The 13,975-nt window shown below is 36.9% G+C and overlaps 1 protein-coding gene across 2 annotated transcripts in view; it reads right to left on the bottom strand.

Annotated features, from left to right (window-relative positions):
• Positions 1–13,975, bottom strand: part of LOC145287923 (diacylglycerol kinase delta-like) — a 345,479-nt gene that overhangs the window by 198,045 nt on the left and 133,459 nt on the right. The gene's annotated exons all lie outside the window — the stretch shown is intronic.

The raw sequence follows: 13,975 nt of genomic DNA, 5'->3' as shown, positions 1-13,975 counted from the left end.
CCGACGCAAAAGGACATAAGCTCATATACATCCCCTTGCCAATAACCCCATTTACATCCAGTAATGGATTCCGTTTGTTTTAGGCTGGATGAAACTAGCCTCATTATTTACAGCTGGGTACCCTCCCTCCACGCATAGAGAAATATGGAAGTGGGGGGGGGGGAATCAGCTGGTCACCCATATTCATCATCCTAATTATTATTTATTTCGGTTGTCTGTTTCAAAGTCTAAATGGGGTGGGAGAACAATGCAAAGAAAATAACGTTATTGGTTCTAATAACGATGCAATCACAACAACCAGTTCTAAGATGGAAAGCCTGGGTGGAATACGTTGAGACAAGCACCAACCACTCTGCCACCTCAGAGAGAGGAAAGGAGGGGGGGGGAGTAAACAATAAGGAAATGGTGTTTATGTTCTAGAACGGTGTACTTTAAGAAATACAGGTTTTCTTTGGTTTAGTTATTTTACCTTTTGGTCAAGATCAAAGTGTAGTATCTGTTCTTCAGATGCTGCACTTCCATTTCTTGGTCTCTTTCGGTGGAGGATCAGTCCTTCACGACTGAGACAAATTTTTTTTTATTTTTGTACCTTTTCTCCACGTTAAAAAACGACCCTGGTGTTTAACTGTCCCATGGGAAGGCATAGTAAATAGGTACTTTTATTGCATTTTTGATGTATTCGTTTTTTTCAACTTATTCTATATTATGCAAGTGTATGCATGCATATATATATATATATATTTGCCTGTGTGATTATCTTTTTTTATAATTTTCTTATCAGTATATTCAAGCTAGGAGCAGAGCATCCTACTGGATTCTCAACATTCACCCACTAATTCAGGTATTCCAACCGAGAGATCTTTAAGATATGACCGTCCCTTTAAGAGCAATTGTTTGAATCTGTCTTGCACTTGGTTCGTCGATTATATTTGCCAGGTAGTTTTTGAAATTTTTCACGAGCCCAATTGCTCCTATAATAACTGGAATGCTAGAGATCTTAAGATTCCAGTTTCTTTTCATGTCTTGCAGAAGATTTTGGTATTTCATGTGTGTACATTTATATATTCGATTTTGTGAGTTGCTGAGAATTTGGGACAAACTGTAACAGCCTTTTCTAAGCGATAAAATGTCAATGGAACCCTGAAAGGTACTGAAATATGTAATGTATAGTTCCTATTTACAATGTCTCCCCACGGGACAGAGTTAGACACCAAGGTCGTTTTTTAATGTGGAGAAAAGGAACAAAAATAAAAATTGTCTCAGTTGTGAAGGATTTCTCCATTGACAGAACAAGAAATTGAAGAGCGGCATCTGAAGAACATATACTTCACTTTGATCTTGATTCGAAGGTCACTACACTAAACAATTAGTAAGTATGAAGTATAAGTCATTCACAGAAGGGTCGTCTTTCAATGCGACTAAACATAGGTAAATGCCCCCCCCCCCGAAATTCAAACCCTGAAGCATCGTCACTAGCATCTGTGACAGTTCAACACTTACTCTCGCAGCCAATTTGCTTATTGCAGAGATGGAAGAAATATCACTTAAAATGCATTTTAGTATTTACTTTATGATACTGTTGACCGCAGAGAACTCAATTCTTTTTACAAAAGAATTGAGTTTTTTTTTTTTTCTTTTTACGCTTAGGTGGAAATCATCATGGTTAGGTCATTGACCAAGACTATATGACTGACACTACGGCTAATGTCAAATTTGGACAAAGACAGCAAGCAGGTGACAACAGCCTGTGCAGTGAATGCACACAAACACAAGCTTACCCCACTTACGAAGCACTAATCCACGGTACAAAAGTCATGCAACTGAAGAACAAAATCTTTAGTGATAAAATTCTTAGAAGGAAAAATCTGAATTTATTGCACACAAAAAATCTAATGACAAAAAAAATCAGTTTCTCGAGCAAAACTGGCAATGAATCTTTTGCTGCATCATTAGATTTCATAGTTATTCCTGTAAGAATTTAACTTCGGCACGTGCAACTTTTTCATAGATCAAGTCAAATATATTTTCCCTAAGGAGGTGTTACCTAAAAGGATTTTACTTTCAAATCTTGTCTTGTAACCCACACACCCCTAAGTTCTTTGGAAAATACTTTGTGCTCTCTTCCTTCTACAATTTACAAGCCACATCTAACTTTTCAGTGACATATGAAATGAATAAAAACATGTTAACTGTAACTTTATGTAAAGATAATAAAAAATGAATTTCTATTTCTATTCTAAATTCCACAAAGAAATGTGTATTGACCTGAAGGATAATTTAGCTCTGAACTCCAACATCAATCATAGGAGATGTCTGGGACAGACATGCCCTATTGAAAAGGTAGTCTACAGAGATAGTACTACATAATATCCTGGAGATAGACTGTTTCCTAGGAGATGTGCTGAGCATAGGTGGTGGACGTGAACTTAATAGAACCACAAGGGTGACAGAAGCATAGGCAAAATTTAATGAGCTGCTGCCTGACAGCATCTACATGAGGGGAGAATTGTATAGCAGCTGTGCCAAAAGTTTTATTACATGATAGTAAATGCTGAACTAGCATTTTACCTGGTGCAGATCCATGATAAAAAGTGAAATCTGACCAAACCCAAGATGTTAGGTCAGAGAATTTGCTGAACACACTACATTTGCTCAGCACGAAGATTGTCCTGAAGACAAATTGATTATGTTGGTATAGTCGAGTAGAGCATTCATCCTCGTTATTAAACCATGGCAAAAACATGAATGTCATGTATTGCAAGAAAGTTCTCTGGTCAAGGAAAACTAGGGAGCAAGTGACTAGGCAATTAGTGAAATTTGGACATTTCGCATGAGGACAGGAGAACGAGCTTACAAAATATTATGGGAAAGTGATAAAATGAATAAAAAGTTGAAATCAGAAAAATGGGGTACTGTCACAAAAATGATAAAGTAAGTTGCAGAAATCACTTAAATAAAAAAAAAAAGTGGATTTCAACCAAAAAGCAGAACTCATCCATTTTTTTTTTTTGAATTGACAAAAAGCAGAATTCCATTAAGAGAATTCACATTCCTGAAATCCTCAACTCTATAATAAAAAGCATATATATATATATATATATATATATATATATATATATATATATATATATATATACACACACATACATACACACACATACATACATACATACATACAAACCTCTACTGTTGTCCTCATGAAAGTTTTATGCTTCATAATGTGATTTATCATTTTAAATGTGGTTGCAGTGCCGACTACATCGGTAGAATGATGTTGATATTTGAGCACAGAGTTCAACAACACATACCTAGTAAAATTAGGAATGAAATCTGCTCTATCCCTAATGTTACTTTAAATGTTGGTTAAAAAATAAAATACAGATCTATCACAGAACATTTGATTAAAAGCCCAATGGGTACAACACATTTCAGTTATATTTAGCCTGTAAAAATCTGCTGAACAAATCCATTTTAAGTGTTTATGGGAATTGAGAAAGCAAATAGAAAGTTCTCCCACCTTCAATCTATTTCCACGATGAGACTTTTTTCCTTTTCTTCTTTCTATATTGATTTATAGATTTTTTTTTTTTTCGTTACAGATTGAGAGGTTTCGTTCTTTATTTTATATGAATATTATTTCAAACATTAACAAAGGATAATATTTTTTGGAGGAGGGGTGGGTCATTTTTAAAAAAGGGTGTACACCCATTATAATAGAAAGTAATTCCTTTATTCTTTCAATAGGCAGTCATTTTCTCTAGCTTCAATAATGGAATTAAACATTTTAGTCATAAATGCCAAAACTGACTTCAGTAATCTATGAGTATTTTGTTCAGAACTAATTGACCAATGGAGAAAGGGAAGGATTGGGGATGGGTGATGGTGCTAGTCAGCTTCAGACTTTGTGATCAATGGCCAGCAGGATGAAAAATGATTAGGATGATTGCCTTTGGGTGGGATTCAGATGCAGTGGTTGTAAAAGTTGCAAACCCATGCAACTGTAACAAAGTCATTTTTATTTATTTACTTATTTTTGCTTTAGTCAGCTACGAAAGAGGTCTTTTGTTCATGAAATCATTTATCTCAGTAATTTCACAAACTAATTTTTATTTTGGCACTAAATCAAAGATTTTTTTTTTTAATGACTGTCCAATGTATGATGGACTTATGTCCATCATACATTGAACAGTCATTAAAAAAAATATATAGATACAAAAATGTTTTGTTTTTTCGAGAGGGGTGTAGATATGCTATGGACTCAAATAACCAACTTATTCTCTGCCAGTTTCCCTGTTGAAGAATAGCCCAATATCAACGATTTACATTTGCAAGCAACAATATCGATTAACACTGATAACATACGTCTTTATTAAAATTACTTTCAGTTTTCAGAAATTCTTACTAATGTGATGCAAGTCTGGTTTGAGTTTTTAAAAGGTTAATAACCATTATTACTGTATCATCAGAAGGATTCTTGGCCTTCGGGTCGCACTTCACTTTTTTGGTCTTGGTTAGTGGAGGAGAAATCCTTCATGACAGATACATTTTTTATTCTTGTTATTAATCAGAGTGCCTCTTTTTGGGGAGCTGCTTTCCCCTCTCACATTAAAAACCGACCTTGTGTGTAACTGCCAGTGTGCCTTATGGAGAGGGAAGTATTAAAAAAAAAAAAAAAAAAAAAAAAACTTGATTCATTATTCTTATGGCTTGTCAGCCCAACTGGTCTTCAAAGTACAGGTCTATGCATGGTTCAACAAGTGAATGAGGGGTTCGTTTATGTTTGCGCATTAGCTGCATGCTAACTTCTGTCATGTTTGAGTTTCATGATTAAAAAATTTATTGCATAAAAAAGCATTATGATGGTAAAAGGTTATGTCTGCTACTGTGGTGGGTGGACAAATGCGTTGCAAAAAAAAATTAGAAAATTAAATAAAAAAAATAAAAAAATGGTGTGATCCTTCTACTGATCCAGTAGATATCTCACTGCTGATGCAGTTCTCTATACAAGAGCCAAGTTTGTCCAAGGATGGAGTACTGTTGTCACATCTGGGCAGGAGCTGCTAGAAAGGACTTATCCTGCCTTGATAGAGTTCAAAATAGACTTCATATAGCCTCATCGGGATGTCCTTTTTTCTTCCCTGCAATCTCTTTATCACAGAAGAGATGTTGCGAGTTTGTCTCTGCTTTATTATTTTCATGGCAAGTGCTCGACTGAGCTTCAATCTATGCCCCCCCCTCGCCAAACTTTCACAAGAAACACTCATCTAGCTGAAAACATCAATAATTCCCCCCACTCTTTATCCATGCCTAAACCTAAACGTAGATTCCATGAACAAAGCTTCTTTCTTAGAACTGCACGTCTGTGGAACTGTCTTCCATTTTCCTGCTTTCTAGCTGACTACAATATGGTTGTCTTCAAGTCCAATGTAAACATGTTCTTGATAAGCCGTTCCCCTTAAGTTAACAAATTTACTGAATTTCCATTACTAACAATTACTATATTGTCCAATTGACTACTGTACACTCTTTAACTCTTATCCTCGAGTTGAGTTGCCCCATGGGCCTTAAGTTGTGGCAGACAGGCTCTAACCCATACTGAAGGAGGAAAAGAATATGAAAAATCCCGCCTGTTGCGCCCATCATTAAACCAGAAGTGGTGTAGGTTTAAATTAAGGCTAGTCAATCGAAAAGAGGGGATGACTTTCGAAAATATAGGCGAAAAAAGCGACCTACCTAGTTGAGAGTGAAGGAATTAAGTCAATTTGTCTATATTTGTTGTCCGAAGGGTCAAACTTCAAAATGATACCAATCTCGTTAAAATCCATCGCTTCTGTCCTAAGTTTTAGGCAGATATAAAAACATACCTATATACATACATTTTAATAGACATGCAAGATTTATATAATAGATAAATTTTACAATAACTTTAGTTGGTACCTCATAAGATGGTCATGGATGCATGATCAAAGAGGATGGAAAGACTGAGGAGGAAGGGAGAGCACTAAACAGACTTCCACTAGAAGAACCTTGGGGAGGTTTACTGCCACTGAAAATACAGAGAAGGCCAATCATCATTGATAGTTAGAAACTAATGGTAAATGACTGTTGTGATAAAAAGTGATTTGCAATGGCTATCCAAGTGGTGGAGAATGTTGGAAATATAAAAGCACTTTTCACTTAAGCAATAGGAAACACCCAATGGTATTACCAGCAAACATTTGCCAATGATTTGTGCGAGAACTCCTAGTGAGTAAATAATACTGCCAAAGTGAACGGTAACAAGAGTAATGAAACTAGAAGCAAAAGGTAAGGAAAGCAAATGGGAAAAGCAGCTTTGTGTATGATTTATAAGACTGACCAAAGAAAAGACCCCTACGAAAACACAGCAACATGGCTATCAAAAAGACACTTGAACAAAGAAACGAGATCACTACTGACAACCATACAAAACAAAATGAACTATATTAATAGACAAAAACCAAGAAAACAGACAGAAAATGAAGACTGTGGGCAAATAAATGAAATGGTAAATTAAATAAATGAATGCAGCAAACTATCCCAAAAGAATACAAAAACAAACCTGACTGTATGGGGCAGTCAGTACATAACTATTTAAACATCTGAACTTCAAACATGCAGACAAAGGGTAGACACAAACAAGACAGGTTTGAAAAATAAAAATCACATAATTGTCTAAGATATGGGGCTACATAACAATTCATCCAAGGGAGAGAGAAAGGGGAAAGAGAAGGAGAGGAGAGAAAGGGGAAAGAGAAGGAGAGGAGAGAAAGGGGAAAGAGAAGGAGAGGAGAGAAAGGGGAAAGAGAAGGAGAGGAGAGAAAGGGGAAAGAGAAGGAGAGGAGAGAAAGGGGAAAGAGAAGGAGAGGAGAGAAAGGGGAAAGAGAAGGAGAGGAGAGAAAGGGGAAAGAGAAGGAGAGGAGAGAAAGGGGAAAGAGAAGGAGAGGAGAGAAAGGGGAAAGAGAAGGAGAGGAGAGAAAGGGGAAAGAGAAGGAGAGGAGAGAAAGGGGAAAGAGAAGGAGAGGAGAGAAAGGGGAAAGAGAAGGAGAGGAGAGAAAGGGGAAAGAGAAGGAGAGGAGAGAAAGGGGAAAGAGAAGGAGAGGAGAGAAAGGGGAAAGAGAAGGAGAGGAGAGAAAGGGGAAAGAGAAGGAGAGGAGAGAAAGGGGAAAGAGAAGGAGAGGAGAGAAAGGGGAAAGAGAAGGAGAGGAGAGAAAGGGGAAAGAGAAGGAGAGGAGAGAAAGGGGAAAGAGAAGGAGAGGAGAGAAAGGGGAAAGAGAAGGAGAGGAGAGAAAGGGGAAAGAGAAGGAGAGGAGAGAAAGGGGAAAGAGAAGGAGAGGAGAGAAAGGGGAAAGAGAAGGAGAGGAGAGAAAGGGGAAAGAGAAGGAGAGGAGAGAAAGGGGAAAGAGAAGGAGAGGAGAGAAAGGGGAAAGAGAAGGAGAGGAGAGAAAGGGGAAAGAGAAGGAGAGGAGAGAAAGGGGAAAGAGAAGGAGAGGAGAGAAAGGGGAAAGAGAAGGAGAGGAGAGAAAGGGGAAAGAGAAGGAGAGGAGAGAAAGGGGAAAGAGAAGGAGAGGAGAGAAAGGGGAAAGAGAAGGAGAGGAGAGAAAGGGGAAAGAGAAGGAGAGGAGAGAAAGGGGAAAGAGAAGGAGAGGAGAGAAAGGGGAAAGAGAAGGAGAGGAGAGAAAGGGGAAAGAGAAGGAGAGGAGAGAAAGGGGAAAGAGAAGGAGAGGAGAGAAAGGGGAAAGAGAAGGAGAGGAGAGAAAGGGGAAAGAGAAGGAGAGGAGAGAAAGGGGAAAGAGAAGGAGAGGAGAGAAAGGGGAAAGAGAAGGAGAGGAGAGAAAGGGGAAGAGAAGGAGAGGAGAGAAAGGGGAAAGAGAAGGAGAGGAGAGAAAGGGGAAAGAGAAGGAGAGGAGAGAAAGGGGAAAGAGAAGGAGAGGAGAGAAAGGGGAAAGAGAAGGAGAGGAGAGAAAGGGGAAAGAGAAGGAGAGGAGAGAAAGGGGAAAGAGAAGGAGAGGAGAGAAAGGGGAAAGAGAAGGAGAGGAGAGAAAGGGGAAAGAGAAGGAGAGGAGAGAAAGGGGAAAGAGAAGGAGAGGAGAGAAAGGGGAAAGAGAAGGAGAGGAGAGAAAGGGGAAAGAGAAGGAGAGGAGAGAAAGGGGAAAGAGAAGGAGAGGAGAGAAAGGGGAAAGAGAAGGAGAGGAGAGAAAGGGGAAAGAGAAGGAGAGGAGAGAAAGGGGAAAGAGAAGGAGAGGAGAGAAAGGGGAAAGAGAAGGAGAGGAGAGAAAGGGGAAAGAGAAGGAGAGGAGAGAAAGGGGAAAGAGAAGGAGAGGAGAGAAAGGGGAAAGAGAAGGAGAGGAGAGAAAGGGGAAAGAGAAGGAGAGGAGAGAAAGGGGAAAGAGAAGGAGAGGAGAGAAAGGGGAAAAAGAAGGAGAGGAGAGAAAGGGGAAAAAGAAGGAGAGGAGAGAAAAGGAAGGGGAAAGAGAAGACACGGGAAATAGGAGGGCAGAGAAAAATATGAGAGAGGGAAAAGAAACGTAGCAAAACAACTTTTGCTCATTGACAAAGCAAAGTTTTACAATTTCTAACTTCAGATGACAACATGACTTGCTAAATAGTTTCTTAGAACCAAATCAGAGCAACTCTTTGTTTGATGGTCATCCAAATTCAATATGGCATATAACATTTCCTGAACAATGTATCAAATAAATTGGAATGCAGGGAAAACAAACAATAGGCTTTATTTATCCTTGACAGATACACATTCGTCTTTCACACAATTCCACACAATTAAACAATTTAAACCCTTCACACCTTTTTTCATTTTAAAAGAAAATTTTCTATATGATATAAACTGTTAACCCGAGAAGATCTATCATAATTGAACTGAAGTTATAATTTGATCCTATTTTTGTGTAAAAAAAAAAAAAAATTATGAAAAGTTAAAGAGCTACAAAAGACGGGAGTAGTACCATTAAAATGAGCAACCCTTTTATGCTCTAAGTATTATTTTTCTACATAGTCACCATTTTTAATGCACTTTTGCCAGCGAGGGGGTAGTGGCTATGGATGGGCATCTATAGAGTTTTGTCACTCACATCTGTTGCCACTCCAGTCATCATAGGAGCAACTGGGCTTATGAAAAAGAACTTTAAAAAGTACATAGCAAGCATACCCGGTGAACCAAGTGCAAGTGAAATACAAACGATTGCATTGAAAGGGACGGCTAGAATCCTGAAAATATCTCTTGGTTGGACTCACTAAAATAGGGGTAAATGTCACATCTGGTTGGATGTCCCATCCCCTAGAAGAAAAAGTTTAAGAAAAATGAAAAAAAAAAAAAAAAAAAAAAAAAAAAAAAAAGAGAGAAATTGAAAACTCCTCTACTCAGCTGACATCAACTGCATCAGCTTTTTAAACGTTTAACATTTAATGGTTAATGTTGATCAGTTCAAGGTGTGTCAAGATCCAAGTAATGCAAAGTGAATTTTGGCAAAAAAATGGGCGTTGGAATGGCAATTATGAAGAAAGTGTTAAAAGGTTCTTTGCTATTTCTCAAACAATAGTTGCAAGTGACAACTACCATGGTTTAAGGGAGCCACCTTAGGGAAGCAAAGGAACAAGGTTAAACACTCAATTGAGACAAGGATGCTCTGGTTTTGCCAGGACCAGTAGCACAATATGCAGAACAGGAGAATAACCTAGTCCTACACAAAGTTCCGGATATCATGAAGACTAAATTTATTTAAACTGTGGTCTTTAGATACATTTCCAACAAAGGATACGTCATACTGTCCATCATCTTTGAAAAGAGACTTAGACTCAATTTAGACAGAGTTGGGTGAAGAGGATGGTTGCAGGTTGGCCATACATATAGAAACACGACAGCTCAGTTTCACATCGCTGGGAAAATCCAGAAGTGGTTGCCTGAAAACTTTCATGACTTCATAAGTACCAACATCTGAATCCCTAACTCACTTTATTGTAACCTCAGGGACTATTATGTGTGGAATGCAGTTAAAAAAAACAAAAAAACAAAAACAATTGAACTGCATGTAAGAGCAAGAACTAGCTGATTGCCAGGTTCAAATTGGGTGTTCATGTTTCTCTCCAAGGACACCATGAAAAAGCTGTGTTCCAGGTTCAGTTTGGAGGCTGTGACAAAGCCTCAGAGCAGTTTCTTTGAGTGTGCTGTGTGCAGCAGAACATCCTCAAATAGCTGTATTTGAAGTTACATCAACTATTGGCCAAGATGTTTTACCCCCCCCCCCGAACACCCTGTAATTGCTAATATTGTGTCATTCAAAACAAGAAAATATTGTTAGATATTTTTGTGTATTATCTTTAACTATCGCTAATTCCGCTAATCCTTTCAGTTTGAAAGAAAATAAAATAACATGGTCTCATTTGTCTCTTCCCTTGGATTTTAGACTCCCACACAATTCATCACTTCCCTCAGCTACTTAAGCTGCATATCATAATGACAGTTTTTTTTTTTTTTTTTTTCCCCATAGGATGAGTCTAAGTTTGTTATTTCCATTCATTTAAATCACATATTGACAAAATATCTACAGCTATACACAGGCTTCACAAATGCACGCTTCACTAAAACTTCTGATTTACATAATTAGAATGAAGCAAGAATCCTCATCTTAATTGTTATCATTAATTTTGTATTTGCTATATTCTACATAAAGTCTCCTTTCTCAGGTGTTATTTAACAAGTCTCATGACAACATAATATGAAACAAAAGATATACAAATGTGTAATTTGTTCTTTAAATCTTCTAGCGCATAATTAAAAGGTTTATTTCAACATTTAGTTTTGAAACAGAGCTTAAAATAATTTTTATTTATTATTGAATTTTTGAGAGAATTTGAAATTCTGCGAGTTCAGAAAGATTCCGGAGAGTGACAAAATGCACGCACTTGAAGAAATTTGAAGTCTGGATCCAAAATGTTATGAAAACAGCACTCAAGATGAGAACATTAGCCCAAACAATTTAATTTTGAGTTCTCATAAAATTAAGCATGAAGATAAAGTGCTTTATCTCACAAATTGAATGTGTTACAATTGTATGCAAGCAAAAGTGCTAAACAATTGAATTTTGTTATTTATTGTTATTAAATACATTGATAAAATGATTGACACACAAACTGCTGAAAATATGTCATACAACTGATAAGAACAATGCTTTCCTGTTTGGACTTTTAAATTGCATTCCAACAAATCTTTAATAAGATTCAGTACAAAAAAAAAAAAAAAAAAAAAAAAAAAAAAAAAAAACTTGAGTTATATAGCCCCTCGGCTTGTTAGTTATCCTCTTTTTTTCATGGTGTAGGGTTGATACTGTATTCTTGGATAGTAAATGAAAAATCGAGACGAAGAGAGTTGAATGTAAACTTATTTTATTTACTTATTACAAGGGATGTCTTTAAAGTAATACTTTCTATTTTTTACTCTGCCCAAATGGATCTGAGGAAATTGCAAATTGCATTATGATAATTGAACTCCTGCATTCATGGCCTAAAAGTTTCATCTCTATGTTGCAGATATTGATGGTGCAGTGGAGATGTGTCATTGAATTCACCCATTCAGAAAAAAAATTGAACTGATCAACATTCATCGGCACATGTTAAACTGTATCAGCTTTGTAAACGTTCATGTCAGAACAGTTAGGAAATTAGTTTGCTGATTTCAGAGTGACAATAAGGAGGAGAATGACAAAGTCCACTTCAGACTTTTACGACTGAGACATCAAAGAGGCTGGCTAAAATGCATTGAGAATGATGACTATGCAGAAAAAAAAGCTTGCTCATTTTAATGGTACCACTACCAATGTTCTTCCACATTTTAGTTTTGGAGTTAAAAAATAGGAGGCCTTACTTTTGAAACGACCCTTGTATATCCATCTTTCCGAGTTGCTTCTGGTGATGGCAGTGGAAGAGGTCTAAACGCCTTTACTTTTACGTACTCTACAGGATCTTTAGTTTCTTTAATTTTTAAATTACAACTGATTTTCTCAAATATCCATCTATCTAATCACCTTACTATATAATTAATCCACTATCTACTCAAAAGTAGGTTATTGTAGACATGCAGTGCTGTCTGTTTTGTGGGATGCATAGATGCATGCTGCAAATGGCAAGCCTGCAACAGGAAAATATTAAGAGAAAAAAAATACAAGAAATTAGATGTCTTTGAAATAATATCTTTTAGGATACGAATTACCACACTGTAATTGCGAGCCACTTGAGATTGTAAAAAGTTATATACATTCCAAATGGTAGGCAACCATGATTTTTATGTTCATAGATTAAAAGTTGATAAATCTTTAGTCTCATGATGTGGCCCAATAGATATCTATATAGATTCCAGCAAGATGAGCAGAGAGGTTAGCTTTAGTTTCTACTTGGTCTGTGAGAGATAAAGGCCATTGAGGCCTTAAGCAAAAAGACTGATTGGAAGAGATCTGCCTTGACTGCAGGGCCTGTGGTTCAATAAAGAAATCAAGTAACTGTAAGGTGTGGTCTAATAGATATCTAGATTCCAGCAAAACCAACAGAAGAGATAGTTTTGGTTTCTGATTGGTCCGAGAGAGAGAGAGAGAGAGACAGAGAGAGAGAGAAAGAGGCCTTGGAGACCTTAAGTGAAGAGACTATTTGATTGGAAGAGATGTTTGTCTTAACTGCAAATCTGTCGTTAAATAGAGAAATCAAGTATCATTGTAACTTTTAATAAACTGTTGTTACTGGTTGGAATCGTGATCTTATATGGAAGGGAAACTCTTGATAGACCACATTATTGTACTTATGATAGCATTCACCTGGGGTGGATAGAGCTGGCTCCAAGTGTATTCACCACCAAGGCAATTCATCCAGGTCTGTCCACTGCTGACTCTTCAGCATACTTCAGCCATTCACGATTCCATTGTCGCATACTGAAGACGCGAGAGCTGACCATAGCTCCCAAGTCAGCTTTGACCTTTGCAAAAGATCCCCAGTTGACCATCACTCTTCTTGCACCATCTTGGTAGTAGTGTTGGTGCTATTGTCATGTGAATCAGGTCAATTAGTGGGACAACAAAGTATGTGCCCAAACCACCAGAGTCTCCTGATAAGTACTTCAAGTTTACAGAAACCACATGATAGACATTAAGGTGAGTATCAAAATCAAGCACTGAATTTGGATGAAAACTACAAGCAAATGATCATGACCGGTGTAGTAAATGTACATAAGTTTGCATTATAACTGATCTCTGTAGATCACACTTATCAACCTTCTACACTTACCTTCCCAAATCTTATTACTGCTAATTTAATATTACAAATACACCACATAAAACAAAAAAGTAAATTTTCAGTGAATATGCAATAACTGATTCATGGTACGAATAAACAAATGGAGAAAAATTAATATTTAAATGCTGTAAACATTAGCTCGATAATAAATGATTACAAATTTCCATAAGTTTAACTTTTTATTTTGTATTAATTACATATTTTAATGTATTTATTTATAAACATTGCAGCAAACACACTGTGGGGAAAAAAACTGAACATCAAATATAGGAGCAAGTGCTGGGAACACATACCAGAAAGAACACTTAGAAATAAGTCATGCACCATCGACTACATAGCTAGAAAACAGAGCTATTAAACCTGACAGTGATATAGGAGAAAGAAGCAACCTTAGAAATTAGTGTCCCTAATGATGCTGGGTTGAACAGAACTGAAAGGGAAAAGATAAAATATAAAAGTCTTATGCATAACATGAAAAGAAACTGGAATCTTAGGAAGATCTATTATTCCAGTAATTATAGGAGCAACTACACTCATGAAAAAGAATTTCAAAAACTACCTAGCAAGTATACCTGGTGAACTAAATGCAAGAGAGAGTCAAACAATTGCACTTAAAGAGACGGTTAGAATATTAAAAAGATCTCTTGGTTGGAATGTATAAGAC

The sequence above is a fragment of the Euprymna scolopes genome, chromosome 11 (assembly GCF_053919585.1).
Source record: "Euprymna scolopes isolate OS-2025 chromosome 11, ASM5391958v1, whole genome shotgun sequence".
NCBI lineage: Eukaryota > Metazoa > Mollusca > Cephalopoda > Sepiida > Sepiolidae > Euprymna > Euprymna scolopes.
This window is presented reverse-complemented; position numbering and strand designations above follow the sequence as displayed.